The sequence below is a fragment of the Nyctereutes procyonoides genome, unplaced genomic scaffold, assembly GCF_905146905.1.
Source record: "Nyctereutes procyonoides isolate TBG_1078 unplaced genomic scaffold, NYPRO_anot_genome, whole genome shotgun sequence".
Classification (NCBI taxonomy): Eukaryota; Metazoa; Chordata; class Mammalia; order Carnivora; family Canidae; genus Nyctereutes; species Nyctereutes procyonoides.
The window spans coordinates 11,829,048-11,845,618 of record NW_026575117.1 but is presented as its reverse complement, the minus strand read 5'-3'; the positions used below and the strand labels follow the sequence as shown (position 1 = coordinate 11,845,618).

Sequence of the window (16,571 nt, the reverse complement as noted above, 5' to 3'; positions counted from 1 at the left end):
AAATTGACGCATGGGTAATTCCTGCCAATAGATGAAACTAAACATCAGATACCAGTATCTTTTTTATTCAAAGAGAGATATTTACAGACCCACCTGATGCATCACATCACCTTTTCTCCAGTTAAGTTCAATAAGCAATAAATGAAAGTATGATTTTTTTGAGATACCACCAATCAAAAAACTCAACCCACATCTTTGACAACCTGTATGCATGAGTGTGTTTAAATGCCGCCCCTGATTTCCTTCCTCCCATTCTGACGTGCACCCATTATTCACTTGTCCCCCAAAACTCAGTGATGGCTCACCTTTTCCTTCACATTCAGGGAAAAAGTGTGTTTCTGCAGCCAGCTTGCCGCTTCCTGGCAGTATGTCTTAATTTCCATGGGTTTCCACTATGCCTCAACAGCAGGTATTTAGAAGACTGAGAAGAACTGGTGAGAAGAAAGGTTTTCTGTATCAGTAATTGCTGGGATGTTTAAACAGTTGCCTGAAGTTTACTTTTTTGAGAGGGGTGGTCTGCCTTTAGCCTAAATGATTGATGTGTGAGGCGGTGAGGTTCAGGGGGAAAGGAGATATCCTCAGCCCTTTATAATGATTCTGAGTTGAAATGTGGATGATAAACAAGCCACATAAATAACCTACAGCAACATTAAGAAAATCTCTGTCGTATCCAGCAGTTCTCTTAAAATTATCTGATTTCACAAAGGAATGTCATTACTAGAGATTTTGCCAGCAGGGGTCTACTCTTAGGTCAAGCCATCCAGATTTTGTCAGTGGTGTCAGCAAAGCATATAACCTGAAGGATACCATGAAGGTCAAAGATGGTAACGCTAGAGCAGTGGCTTTTAATCAATGTGCACCCCTGTTCCAGAACACGGATATTTTGTAACCTATATTGAGTTCTATTGTTAGGACTTGATGGTGAGGGGTACCTCACCCAAAAATTAAAAAAAAAAAAAACTTTTTAAAGGTTAAAAGTATATGTAATCAAAAGCAATCAAAGCAAATGACTTAGCCCTACCTGTACAGTTCTTTTAACATTCACCACATGGTACTACTTTGGTCTCATAAAGTTTAGAAAAAATAGCTAATTTCATGTGTCACCATTTCAAATGGTCATAAAAAGAGCACCAAGTGCTCTGCCATCTAAACTAATACTAGAAGTCTTGCTCCAATTTCACATTTTGACTGTCCTTAGCCAAACTCCCTTGAGTCCCAAAGGTTTTAACATTGGTACCATTGCCACTATTGTACATCATTTCTACACCTTCATTAATTCAGCAAGTATTCATTGAAAGCCCACTCAGGGCCAAGCACTGGGTATACAAAGGTGAATAAGCAAAGTTCCTGCCCACATAATAGGCTCTACGGCCAAGGAACCCGTAGATGCATACCTAACAGAAAACTACAGAATAGGATAGAATAGAACATTCCCCTGAAGAACAAAAACCAGAGACATGAGGCAGTGTGATGAGCCATGGCTATGTTAAAGTCAGGGCATGAGGCTCCGAGTAGGTGCCATGTCTGGTCCCAAATCTAAACTACAGACTTTGCGAATAGTGGGAAGAGACTCTGGCAAGCAATTTCTAGGCACGTCTCATTTGTGCCATTTGATGCATCCTATGTGCCTCTCATGTGTAAATCACTTTTCCCAAAATTCTACTTCATTCCAGCATTGAAATATCCCTAGGCTGAGGTTCTCATCCCCAGCTTTTTCCCCAGACAGGGTGCGATATGCTGCTTACAAAGGCCAAAGGATAATAAAGAGTTGCCAAGTGAATTTTGGATTCCCATGCAGTCTGGATTTTTCAGACCAAATGAATCAGCTGGACCTGCATGACCTCAATTAAGATGGGAGTGGGGGCTTCACTTTGGCCACACATCCTAAACCACACATCGTGCTTCAGTTCCCAAAATGTCAGTCTTGGTGACTCCCCTTGAGTAATATTTAACTACTTGTGACATGAGATTCTGAGAGCTTTTGGAAAGTCTTATTCACTAATGGAAAAGCCTCTTACATATTTTATAAAACTAAACAAACATCAAAGTTAACACTCAAATGCAACTTGCTTTTTCTATACTCTACAGAGCCTTGTCAGCATATAAATCCCTCCTGCAGGTTCCTATTCAAATAGTGCAAGAGTCCTGAATTATTAAGATGGGAAAAAAAAAAAAAAGATTCTAAGCTTCCTGAGGGCAAAGACTCAATGACAGTTTTGGTTGCCCCAGCGTCCAGAGCCTGACACGACATAGGTGGGCAAGAAATTTTTCATTGTACTAAAAAGGAAAAAAAAAAAAAAAAACTCAAGATGTTTAATCACAAAAAAACAAGCAGTTTTTGCTGATTTTCCCTTGAACATGATCAGCTATCTCCAAAGTTAAGTTGTAACTGAAAAGAAAAGGTCTTTCTATATACAGATAGAGAAGTCCATTACAGTGTGCCCTACAAAGGAACTTCCTATAAGATTTTATAGGCTCCCAAATTTTCAAAAGGGCACGCAGGCTGAATGTAGACCGTTATTATCCAGGATAATGATGACAGTGATAATGACAAGAGTGACTACTGGTTCAGTGCTCACCACGTGCCCGGCACTGTGCTGGATGCTGCCCTGGACTCTTCCCTCGTCACTCTATTCAGGAGGGCACCGAACAGGGGCACCTCCTCATCCAAGAGACCTCCCCTTATCACCTGATGTAGAACAGTCCACCCATTTGGTACTTCTCACTCCTCACCTGGCTTATCACCCACCTGCTGCTATTTTATATATGTATTTGTTCAAGTGGGCATGAGATCTAGTTCACCCACTAGAATGTAAGTTCCATGAGAGCAGGAAGTCCGTATTATTCCTATTAGTCCTTAGCAATTAGGAGCAACTCAATAAATTCTTGATGAATGAACGAATATATGAATGATTTCATTCACCCTTGAAAACAAGTCTGCAAGTAGCACGTCCAGCCCCAAGGGATTGCCCCTCATATTTCTCTAAGTCCCGCGTCCTTCTTGATATCCCACACTGACAAATGTTGAATAAACAGACAAGGTGAGGGGAAGCCATCCCTCCCTCACCCTCTTTGCTGCTTCTCCTACCTTTCCTTGACAGAACCAAAGATCCGGTTCTCTCTTCACTGGCACATTCTCAGAGGAAGGCAATGAGCAAAGTCCACACAGATTAATCATTCGCCCCCATGTTATTTTTATATAACTATTTGCAACCCAAGAAAGAAAGGTTATATCACTTGGAGTTTGGGAGCAGAGACAGTCGAATTTATGAGCCATCTCTGAGTCACCTGAAGCATCACTGCAGTGTGGACACGGCCTAAGGCACGGACCGGAATCAGAGAACTTGATTTCTGTGAACTCACCGGGAGCTGACGACGGCTCGTCCAAGGTTAAGGTGACGGATTTTCCTATACCGCAGTCTTGCCCATTTATATCCAAGACCCTCCACCTCTGAGGTACCCTGTTGAATGACTCACTCCTGGCTACATTTGTGCCTCAAAAAATATTGGGTAGAGATTGCGCTCACCCTGGCTCCTGTTCCACAATGATCTCACTCCGGCTCCTGGTCCATAATGATGAGGTGCTGCCTGAATTATAACCTACAGCAGATTTTCAGTTACTTCTTTCAGAAAAAAAAAAAAATGGACTTTTATCTTTCTTATATTTTAAATTTTATCTCCAGGTAAATATCACTTTTTCTCCAATATATTTTTATTTCACGAGTATGATGGATGAAAACAGGAGCCAATGTTTTAATTGCTCTAATAAAATGAATCATCTTTCATGCGCATTTTACTTCATGCAAAGACTTTTTTTTTTTTCCTTAAATCTGTAAGTGCATTTCTGAGGGATCTTAAATGTAAGCATATCTGAGCTTGCTAACTACATTTCCCATAGTAGGCTATTTAAAATGTATCTTTAAAGTGGATTGCATATCTCAGGGGACTGGTAATGGGCTACGAAGTCACTCACTTTGAAGTCACCAGTTCAAATTTAGTCCGGACTTTAGGCCGTGAAAAAAAATCATTATAACTGACTGGCTCACTTTTGTGGAAACGGGTTAGGGGCTCCTCTCCAGCAGCTAGCGTAGGTATCCACATCACAAGCACCACCAGAAGCTCAGAGGACTTAAATGAGATCCTCCCAATGATGGGGGAACTGAAAGAGTTGTATCTCTATACACAGACACATGCACACATACGTGCACGTGTGCACACAGTGAATGGACATACATGTATAAACACATGTGTGCACACACACATGCATCCTGGTACAACAATTTTGACTGAACTCATCTATAAGGGGTAGTAAGAAATCTATTTTAACCATTTATTTGACAACACTCAATTCAATCCAACCTGCTCAACAGCGTAAGAATATGTCCACAGCCCTCCGTGGCCCTGCTCTTGCTGTGCAGGATTTCTGCAAACAGACGAGAGCACCTTCAGAAGCCAGCCTTGCTGTTCACTGTGATGAAATAGAAGATGGCATTAGTCTTCAGGGATGTCAATCTGGAAGCTTTTAGGAACACTAGCCTGCACTTAAAGATCAAAGATAACCGAGATGACTCCTCAGAAATAATACCTCTCCTCAGAGCCCAAGAGACTGAATGCCATTCTTGACCTCCTACTCTTCCTTCATCTCTTGCATCCAATATATCAGCATGGCCTGTGCATCTATCCTCTTCATATACCCTCAATTCCTCCTCACTTCCAGGCTCACCACCACCACGTTGGGCAAGGTGACTGCCACCTCTCCCCTTAATGTCTATAACCTCCTCATTGTACCCATCTGTGAGTTTACGCCATCCATTCTCCATGATACTTCTGGAGCACCTCTCCAAAACACTACTCCCAAGTTTAAAACCCTTCAGTGGCTCTTCATTGCTCCAGGATGAGGTCCATACTCCTTAGCATAGCCAATAAGACCTTGATGGTTTCACCCCCATGGCCTGTGTTCCTGTAGTCACATCACAGAAACCATATGCCCCAGCCATGTTGTTCCTGTAATGCTTCCAACTGCCAGATATAGATCCCTGCCTTCCACCATGTTTCCTATTACTATTAAATTATTCTTCCTGACTCAGAGTAACTGTCACTTCTTCCAAGGAGTGTATCCTGATCCTTCCAAGTTCTGGGTTGGGTGCCATTCTTACACTCTTATCATGTCCTTCATCACACTATAGTGGAATATTATCTCCCATAGGAGGAGTCCAATCTTATTCACTGTTGAATCCCCGGTCACTAATATGATATCTAGAGTTTAATTTATTTTAACGAATAAATCAATGAGGTCAAAATTTCAAGAATGGCTCTAGCATTTTCTCTCTTCCATGGCTATATTTTCCTATACTTTTGATTCTACCATAAACCAACCTTATATTTTGATCAAATTCTATTCTTGTTTTTATTTTGTTGTTATAAGGCCCCTCTGCCTATAAAGCAGAGGATGACAGAAATGTAGAAGGGGCTGGGGTCTCCAATCAAAGCCAAAATTCAAAAGGTAGGTTACTCTGGAGAGTCCAACAATAGCCTTTTGGGGAGGGCTTTCATTGATATTTTTTAAAAGGACAGTTTATCCTGTGCTTGAAGGGTTTTAGGCACGATCTTACCTGAAGGTAATGGAATAGATCTAACCAGCGGTTATCATAAACAAATCTGAGCAAGGTTTTGAAATGAAGGTGAAGCATCTGGGATCATTACTTACATGACTACGTCTCTATGTTTCTTTGGTCTTTACAGAGAAGGAAAAGAAGGAATGGGTAGATAAGGAGACGAGAGGATGTATTTTTTAAAGGACAGTGTAAGATGTACATATGCAGAGGACCAGAAGTAGAAATGTAAGTACTAAAGGAGATCAAGGGGAAAAGTGGGAGCCAAGGAGAGAGTAAGGCGATAAGAGGAGGAAAAAGCAGATGGCAGGGAAATAGGTAAGATCCAAGCGAAACAGAAGAGTAAAAAATCAAAAGAGATGCATAGGTAAATCAGAGAGGAAATGAAAAAGAACAGTCAAGAAGAAGAAAAGAGAAAGGGAAAATGTAATGTAATAATTTGCACATAGTAGCCTCCTTATTTTGACTGGTGAATAAATAAATGAATGAAGGGAAGATGAGAAAAGATCGAGGAATAGTCAAAAATATTTGGACTTTGCTTTCAGTCTATCATGTTATATATTCACTATTCCCCCCCAAATGCTGGACCCTCCCCCAGTCCAGTCAACAGAGGCCAAAACTCTATTTTATATTAATATTGAGAGTCTAAATGTGGTGAACTTTGAATGCTGATATCATTCATTCATTCACTTATTCATTTATTTAACCAACAGTTACTAGGCACTCTCAGTGACCAGACACTGTATTAGGCGTTAAGAATCTGACTCTAAGACATATCACCTAATGCCCCCAAGGACATTGCAAAAGAAAGCATTAAATCTCTTTTTCAAATTGGAAAGAATCTTCTACTTTATATTGCACAGCCTACATAATCTGTGGGAAAAAAAATATCCGAATCAAAAGTAATAGTATGGCTTGGCCAAAAGCCACAGGAAACGGGGGCATTTTTCTCAATAGAATTAGATGACATTATGACATGTGCCCATTTAGAATGGAACTGCAAATCATAAAAATGCCAAAAACGTGGAGAAGAAAAACATTAAAGGAGCTAACAGTAGAATATTAAAGACAGACATAATTAAAGAGAGAAAGGCATAATAAATACAGGGTACTTTAAATTCTCTTTGTCATAGGGCTCTACTGCAGTTTGACTCCCAATCCCATTAAAGTCATTCTAAATTGATTCCCTCGGTATAATGAGCCCCTCTTGATAACACCAAAACACTTGGCCTCTCAAGAGCTCCTTAAAGGCGGCCCTGCAGAGCCTGCCACCAGCAGGATATTCATGCAGAGAAGCAGCAGCCACTTCACTTGGCAGCCCTGAGGACAGAAACACAAACCCATGTCCAGCTTTTCCTCCCTGGATGTTCAGAAGAGGAGTGAACAGCTCTCCTTTTGCTGTTCAGCAGGGGATAGAGGGGAGACTGAGATGTATATTCCAGTAACACGGTTCCACCGAATCCCCAAGCTTTGAGGGTTTCTGGCTATGGATGTCTTAGACTTTAAGAGTCGTGATATTACATTCCAGGTTTCTTATAACAAATACCCCTTACTATTTTATATTTGAGCTACGAATTGCAGCTTCGTGTTTAACACGAATAAAAGGGAGAATTTATACAATTTCCTTGCCGAGGTCATCTTTCCTCTATACTTGGATAATTCTAAATAGAAAGAAGCTTGGAATAAGAACAGAGGGATTCCCGATGGGTTTTATAAGCAACACTACCCTCCTCCACCATAAAAAATGCGAGCAAATTTGAGGGACACACAATATAAGTCAGTGGGACATCCAAGAAACCCAAATTATTACATTACCATCTTCCTGGACCCCATTAACCTTGAGAGAACGGTAAAGGTCACCAGTTTGCATGGCTAAATAGCTTCCAGCTATTTCTCTAAAAAAGTAGCACCAACAGCTCTTTCACCTCTGCTCAAATTTTTTTTTTTTCCTTTCTTAATCACTAAAGGTATTTGCATGAAAACAGGATCTTTGTTTCCTAAGGATTGATCCACTTGCTATTTACTGCTGCTTCTCCACCTTAGTGACATCATAGTTCCTGCTAAGGAGCTAATTTTAATATCACAAAGGATTGTGATTTCAAGTGGAAGCAGCTACCCTCTTATGAAACAAAGGCCCTGTTTTCAAGCAATTGTTTCTTATAATAAAATGCACGAAAAGCTAAATACCTCAAATGTAAAATAGATGATTTATCTGAAGAACAGATACCAACATTGTCTGTGATGCTCCTCTTTAAAGCTGCAGGAAAAAGTTAGCACACAGGGAAAAGAAAAAGAAACTAAAAATGAACTTTCGTATGTTAACATGCTTTTCCTACACCTTTGCCAGCGCTGTTTGCCTACCAACAACAGGACAATTATATTCTTACTATTTTACTATACCATCCTCATTTCGCTGTGTGACATGGGTCTAAAAATAGGTTTTGAAAATGGCATATTTTACCTAGACATTACTTCGTTTTTGCAAATATGAAGCCACTTATAATATTTTCTATTGTTCCATTATCCCTACATAATTTGGCATTTTGCTCACATTTTATTATTTATATTATCGCAATTAAGAATCGGTTTTCAGTGATTTTAGGCTCAGCGGTGTGCATATAGGAGCAGACCCTTAATCACTCTACTTATAAGAGATAAGTGGAAATATTCCTTCATACAGCATGAAATAAACTAGATCTCCTAAACCCCAAGGTATTGGACAAGCAAGAAAAGTATAAATGGATTCGGAATGCATTTCAACACATTTATCTAATTTATGACAAAATTAGAAATGACCATTAAGAGAATCTGGGTGATGATATCCAGTCTCTGAAGCAGATTTCGGAGACGATAACCAAATTGTGCTCCACACTTTACATACATGATCTCATACTTAAATAACCTTGTAAGGTATTCTTACCTCTGATATGAAGATCATGTGACTGAGGCCTAGAGGGGCTGCCCTGCCCAAATTCACACAGCAAAGTGGGGGCTCACTGGGACCCAGGCCAGGCCAGGTCCACTTTTCTTCCTATCCTGAGTAGTAAAATTCTTACCTACTTCAACTAAGAAAAAATATCTAGTATCTTACCAAAACTCTAAAGACTGGCTTAAAAGTCTTTTAGGCTCATTTATTCATTCAGCAAACAGTGGTTGAGTAGCTACTCTGTGACAATCCAGGCTTTATAAGAGAGGAAATTTGGTTTTAAAAACAAGAATGCTGGGAACCTTGGGTCAAGCCTCCTTCCTAGTTCCTGTGGTCCTACTGAGGCAGATCACTCACCTCTAGTTCCTTCTTCTGTAACATGAAGAGAGTAGACTAGATGATTTCCATGTTTGCTCCTAAAGGGGGGAGACCTCTTCATACCTGGGTTCTAATAGTCAAATAAGATCTACAGGCATTTTGTAGTAGGTATATTGGTATCAAGCCATTGTAATTCACAAATAACATTTCATGGAAATGTGAGTTAAATGATTCCTTCATTACATGAGCCTAGTCTATTCCATACATCTTTACTTGTACTCAAGTTTTTTCACACCTAAAATGTGCTAAGTTGATTGTTTTGGTGTTACCTGAATGCTGCTAAATGGTATGCGAGGGAAGAGTTATATTAGCTCGCTAGGGCTGCTGTGACAAAGTACGACGGACAGGGTAGCTTAAGCACAGAAATTTATTGTCTCACAATTCTGGAGGTTTGAAGTCCAAAATCAAAAATGTCACCAGGGTTGGTTTCTTCACAGGGCTGTGAGGGAGAACCTGTTCCAGTCTTCCCTCCTAGCTTCTGGGAGCTGGCTGGCAAACTTTGGAGTTCCCTGGCTTGTGGCAATGAAGACTAGTCTTCAAGTGCCATTCTCTCAGTGCCTCCTTCTGTGTCCAAATCTCTCCCTTTTCTAAGGACACCAGTTAAGGATTAAGACCTATCCTAAAGACCTCTTCTTATCCTATCATCTATCAAGACTCTATTCCTGATTAAAGTTACATTCTGGGGGAATCCTGGGTGGCACAGCAGTTTGGCACCTGCCTTTGGCCCAGGGCGCGATCCTGGAGACCCGGGATCGAATCCCACATCGGGCTCCCGGTGCATGGAGCCTGCTTCTCCCTCTGCCTGTGTCTCTGCCTCTCTCTCTCTCTGTGTGTGTGTGTGACTATCATAAATAAATTAAAAAAATTAAAAAAAATAAAATAAAGTTACATTCTGGGGTATTGGAAGTTAGAACTTCAACACCTGGGTGGGGGATACAATTCAATCCATAACAGTTATCTTTTACAGAGTTTTGGTTTCCGGAGATGCTTCATAAATTTGAAAAGCTCACTTGGCTCTTGCTGTATAAATACCAAAGGAGGGACGATGCAAGGAATCTCACAGGGGAGAAGGCAAGACATAGCTTCCGGGGCAGGGACCTTGGAAGCTCAGCAAAGCACTCAACTCACATGGTCGAGGTGTGTGCATTCCGTTCCCACTCCATGGAGATTCCTGCGGTTCAAAATTCCAACCCGGAGACTGCCCACACTAGGCACATGCCAAAGACAGATACACCTTTTCCATTCCATCAAAGACAATTCTGTTCACATGCACCAAAATGAACCATGCTGTGTCATGTGCGATGGCAGCCTCAATGAGATATATCTTGATTTAATAGAGAAATAAAAGCAATATAAGGTCATAAGCTAAGATCATCATAAAGTACATGCAGGCACCCTATACTTTAATACTCCCCAGCTGCTTTTTAACTCCGAGTGAAACAATTTGCCTAATGTCTACAGAAATGGCTCAATTAATTTCCTCCCTTAAATAATATCAACCTGTCCCCTATAATATGCCTTAGTAGACGTGTTTTTCACCTCTTCTGTTCTTTTTCTGTGTTGGAACTCTAAAGGTATGAGGATGGAAATAGTGCTGATTTCTGAATGACAGGAAATCTCCCACAGAAATAAAAAAACATTCACACTTGATCACTACATTTAGAGACTCTTTGCAAAGACCAATCACCAGCACCTGAAAATGAGCCAAGTGGATGACACCAAGCTGCCCTGGGTGGTAAAAAGCAGCATTAGCACTTCCTTATGCATTCATTACTCCTTCCTTCAATATTTTTTTTTTAAATGAGCCCCTACCATGTCTCAGGTACACTGTTCTAGGCAGAAGGCAACAATTTAAAACAGAATGGTCAACGTAAACCACATTAAAAAGGTAATATCTGAGAAATGCTTGAATTATGGAAGTAGTTCATCACAAGGATATATAAAAGGGTATTTCAAGTAGAGGAAACAGCCAGTGCTAAGGTCCTGTGGCAGGAGCAACCCTGGTAAACCCAAAGGACAGTTAGGAGGCCAGAGTAGCTGGAGTGGAGGCATGAGGGGAAGGGACTACAAGACCAGGAGAAGGAGATAGGGACAGCTATGAGCAGGCCTTTCTGGACATCATAAAGTACCCTGACTTTACTGAGAAAACTGGAGAGCCATAACAACATTTTGTAGGGGTTTGGGGGGTATTATTTTATTTTATTTTAGACATTTTATTTATTCATTCATGAGAGGCACAGAGAGAGGGGCAGAGGGGAAAAACAGACTCCCTGCAGGGAGCCTGATGCAAGACTCGATCCCAGGACCCCGGGATCACAACCTGGGCTGAAAGCAGACACTCAACCACTGAGCCACTCAGGCACCCCCAGAACAGTATTTTGAACAGAGTGAATAATCACACTTATGTTTTAAAATCATTTACCTCGAAAGAGTCACCTGCTCATCAAAAGTGAATTGCTGAGCACTGAGAGCTTACCCCAGTTCAGCACATGTAAATGGCCCTTCATAAGGAATCTCTACTAGAAACAAGCCAAGCTCAAATCTCCAACTGTTAATAAGTTTAGAATATAGATATTCTACAATATATATATTCTACACAATATATATGTAATATAGAGAGAGGTACTATATAGAGAGTTTGTGATTTTATCATTTTTTAACTTTAATTCCAGTATAGTTGACATACAATGTTATATTAGTTTCAGGTGTACAATCTAGTGATTCAACACTTCCATACATCATCCGGGGCTCATCGCGACAAGGGCATTCCTGTATTTTTAAAGACAGACCAAGACTGTACGCATTGCGTATTATTCATTTTAAGGCAAAATCTTCCCTGAAGTTATATGAGCATGAAGAAGTCTTGGATTCTATTTCCCACTCTTTAAAATTAAGAAGTTGGTATCAATATAATATTATCTATAAAATTACACATACACAGTATTCATATCAGTGATAGCCAGTCTCCTTGACGGCCTATGATGACCTTTGCCTCCTAATATTCACATCTTTGCATAAGCATTGAATAGTGAATTAGGTTTGGCCAGCGTGACTACTTTAGTATGGCTGAAGTGATGGAGTGTGACTTCTAACACTAGTTCATCAAAGACACTGAAGCTTCTGCCTCATTCTTGGGAATTACTTGCTCAAGGGGGTGCCAGCCACCATGCCATGAGGAAAGGCCCATATGGAGAGGAAGAAACTTGACCATTATATGAGTGGCAACCTTGGAAGTGGATCCTCTAGTCCCATTCAAGCCTTCCTTTGACTCTAGTTCTGGCCAACATCCAACTGCAGGGACAAGCACACTCATGAGTGACCTTGTGTCAGAATTTCCCAATAAAGCTGCTCCTAAATTTTCAAACCACCAGAAACTCTAAGAAAGAATAAGTCCTTACTATTGTTTGAAACCACTAAGTTTTGGGGTTAATTCATTACTCCGTAATACATAACTCATGTGTTCTCACATTCAAATATTCTGGTGATCATCAGTTAGCTACCATTTACAACATTTTTTTTAGTCAAACATGCTGTTGAATTTCTGAACTGAGCCCAAAATTAGTAATAAGATCACAACTACATAAAACTATGTTGGGAGGTTACAAAAATATATACCAAAAACTTTCATTTGACTAAAGTATCAAAACTGAAAAGTACTAATTTGGAGCACTGAATGTTGGAGGATGCAGGAACTTTAGAGTAAGGAAAAAAGTGGGTATGAATAACCCCTTTGCCACTTACTAGCTTGAGCTAATTAATTAAGCTAATCAACCCTCAGTTTCTCAATCTGCACAACAGGCAAAACAATGCTGAGCTCCCATGGTTGAGAAGGTTAAGGAAGGTAATGTGTACAAATAATTTTCCTCATCAAACATCAGTTTCTCTTTTATTAAAACGAATCTGAGCTATGTTTGTTTTGAAAAGGCAAACACTATAATAATAATAATTTATGTGCATAAGTATTATTTGCTTGTCTCCTGGCTAATATTAATACTACTATTAGGCTTGTTTCAAGCCTGACATTAAGCTAACCAATACTCAGAGTATTTATAATCAGTAATTCAGTAATCCACTTGTTCTTGGTCACTGCAGTGTCATTTAAATTTGGGGAAGGGAAAATATCCAAATAAATACTTCGCAGAATCAGCTACTGTATCTGATCAGATATGAGATTCCCTTTTAATCTGATGATTGCCATCGTAAAAGTAACTTCAATGACTGGATGGCATATGAGTAGTTACATGGCTGGACTAAAACAATGAAAAATTGCAAGTCATTATTAAGTCCAATAATACAATTAGCTGAACTGTAACCTCTGATTTGGAAATATGGCTTCACTCACAATGAGTACTCATAATTATCTTATTAATCACAATCTCATGAATGAATAAAGTATTATGGTTAAAGGAAAAAAAATTAATACTAAAAATCTGGACCTGATATCCATGATATTTACCAACATCCTGTGTAATTAAACATGGTCTGTGTAGGGGCACCTGCCTGGGTGACTCAGTCAGTTAAGCATCTGACTTTTGATTGCAGCTCAGGTCATGATCTGGGGGTCCTGGGATCGAGCTCCTCTGATGAGCTGTGCACTGAGCATGGAGCCTGCTTAAGATTTCCTCTCTCCCTCTTCCCCGGCCCCTCCCCTCTCTCTAAAAAATTAAAATTAAAAAAAAAAATGAAAGGAGTGGAAGGAGTTCAGAGATGACAGAGATTAAATTCACAGGAGAATCACAGAGAACAAAAGGGGGTATTTCATCATCTCCAATACATATACATACAGTATTCTAATGTAGTAGAATGTCCCACCATCCCGACATGTTAAGACTCGTTGAATAGTGACTTCTCAATTTCTCTAAAAATTATGGGGGGAAAGTTGAGAGAGAGAGAGAAAGAGAGAGAGAGACAGAGAGAGAGAGAGAGAGAGCCATCACCATACAGTTTCAATCTAAGAATCTAAGATTTTTAAGACATTTTTCCACTCTTCCATGTAATTGCTAATTCAACAACTTCAGTTTCTCTTTCCAAAGGGAGAAGTGGGGACAGGAAAGAAACACTAAGTCAATGGCATTTTCATAACAAATTTTGTAAGGTTGTTATTGCACTATTGAATAATTCAAGGATATTATCCTTATCTTCAGCTCAGTGCCTGAAAATATCAGCACTTGTGAGGATTATTGTAAAAAGAAGTTTGTGACTCCCCTTTAAAGGATTAGGGAGTGAAAACCTTCAAGTTTGGTAAATATCTTTATCAAGGCGGTCTCCATTAAACTCTTCCCCTTCCTGTTCCATTCTTAGGTGGATTTTCTTTGATAAAATCCGAGCTTTCTAAAACTATCAAAGAAGTGGACATCTCTCTTTCCTCTGTCTTTCCTTCTTTTCTGCCTTCCTTCCTTCTCTTTTTCCCCCCTTCCTTCCTTTCCTAACCCTCAGATGTTCATTCAGTGCATAAGAACTGAGCCTTTACTGTGTGCCAAACCCCGTTCTAGGTGCTGAGGAAGAGCCAGGGGCAAATAAGAAAAACAAGTCCCAGCCCAATCATGGGATCAAGGTGGGGCAAATGCACTGGAAGAGAAGGATGTTAAACGATCCACGGTGTACCCAAGAGAGGAGCCACGATGCGAACAAGAATGATCTACCCAAGGGAGTCAAAAACCTCAGCTCTACTGCCCTGTGGGTCCAATCCCATATCACACCCTCACCCTTAACCCATGGTGCTCAGACATGTCCTAAAGGAACTAGGCACTCAGATAAAACAGCTACAACACCAACACCACAAACCCAGCACAGGAGACATTAAATTCTTCACTGCTACAAACCACTCATGCTCTTCAACTCCTTTGAGCCTGACAGTTGGCGTGTGATACAGGCAAGCTAAGTCTTATTATCTCCATTTTACAGATGAGAACCTTGAAATACAGTAAGTTCCAAAAGGGTTGTTCAAGGTCACAAGGCTAAATTGCAAGTGGTCTTAAACACTAACTTCCAATTCCAAACACGGAGCTCTTCCCGTACGCTGTATTATTTCTTCACAGTCAGAATATATCCTCGGTGTAAGGAGAGAGCAATTGAATCCAAACCCTTGCCTCCAGGGACCACCCCAAATCTCTACACAGCGAGATATTGGGTAGTAACTGGTAGGGAAGGGAGATTTCCCTGAGGTTGCATGGGAAACACACTGAATTTCCTGAGTTTGTCTGTACTCCCTGGCTGGTGCTGCCAGTGGCAGTTAGAACACTTGGAGTGGGGAATTAAGAGGGTAGGGAAGACCAGTGCAGTTAACAAATTAACCCTCTAAGACAGCACGGATGTCTATGACAAGTTGCCATGTCAAATACCATCCCAACTGCCCCCTCCAAAGATTTTACAAATCTTATTTTATTAATCAGGAACTTGGGGTGTCTGGCTGACTCAGTCTGTACAGCATGCAACACTCGATCTCGGGGGGTTGTGAGTTTGAGCCCCACAGTGGACACTGGATATAGAGAATACTTAAAAATAAAATCTTTTTTTTAAAGATTTTATTTATTTATTTATTTATTTATTTATTTATTTATTTATTTATGATAGACATAGATGGAGAGAGAGAAAGAGAGGCAGAGATACAGGCAGAGGGAGAAGCAGGCTCCATGCCAGGAACCTGACGTGGGACTCGATCCGGGGACTCCAGGATTGCGCCCTGGGCCAAAGGCAGGCGCTAAACCACTGAGCCACCCAGGGATCCCCCTTAAAAATAAAATTAAAAAAAAAATCAGGGACAATGACCCTTGATTTACACATAAGTCCACACTTCCAAGGTTCGCACTGTGACTGAGTTCGAACAAATCCTACTTCCTTCTCAGGTGAAGAAATTCATTGAAATAGACCAGTGTCATCCAACTATAACTGCTGCATCCTCCCACCAGGAATATTCTGGAGGATTTAGAAACTCAAGAAACAACTTTCTAAAATTCTGGCCAAAGGCTTTAGTGGCCAGGTTTCCATGTCACCTGATGCAAACAAATTTGGGAGGATTATCTTGCAGATGTCCCAACTTTTATTTGAAAGCAGTTAAAACATCCTCATTCTTCATGGTAAGAAAAATATCTTCTGTCTCAACGTGTTACGTGCATTCCCAGCTCTGTAATTTCAGTCTGCTTCCTTGTCACTGAAATACTTCCTGCTCCAGTCAATCTGATATAAATTCTACATGTTTAAGACGAGGTATCACTTCCTTTTATCGCTCTCAGTGCACCTACCAAAATGCAGGGCTCACAGGGGCTTGCTCTGTATTGGCTAACTTATTCCTTTAAGGTCTGATCTCGAAGATTGCTCTTTCAAATTCATTTTACAGGATGACAGACAATGGACACTTTTGTGGCTGAAACTGGCCGAGAGTGCACGCAACTCCTTTGGTGATGAAGTCACTGGCTTTGAGGGTATTTAAACTCTCAAATCCAAAATATCCAAAGACAAGCCCCAAGCAACTCAAGCTCATTATTTTATTTGACTTGAAAAATAAACAAATAAAAGTGGCAGGCTATAAAACAAATGTAAAGTTCCTGTTGCTTTATGATGCTCTGCTTGTGCAGCAGTTCATTGTCTATTGTTGATGGTGTTTGGCACGAATACTTGTGATCTGAAAGTTGTTTAAGGAATGCTCAGAGTAGCAG

General features: G+C 40.3%; 1 protein-coding gene across 8 annotated transcripts in view; it reads right to left on the bottom strand.

The window, feature by feature from the left end:
- The window catches only part of ESRRG (estrogen related receptor gamma), a 617,883-nt gene that overhangs the window by 481,504 nt on the left and 119,808 nt on the right, over positions 1-16,571 (bottom strand). The window contains exon 2 of one of the 8 annotated variants that reach the window (XM_055334269.1): positions 306-431. The exons of the other annotated variants lie outside the window; for them this stretch is intronic. The gene's annotated coding sequence lies outside the window, so the exon portion shown is untranslated. The remainder of the gene's footprint in view (positions 1-305; positions 432-16,571) is intronic. 8 annotated transcript variants of the gene reach the window in all.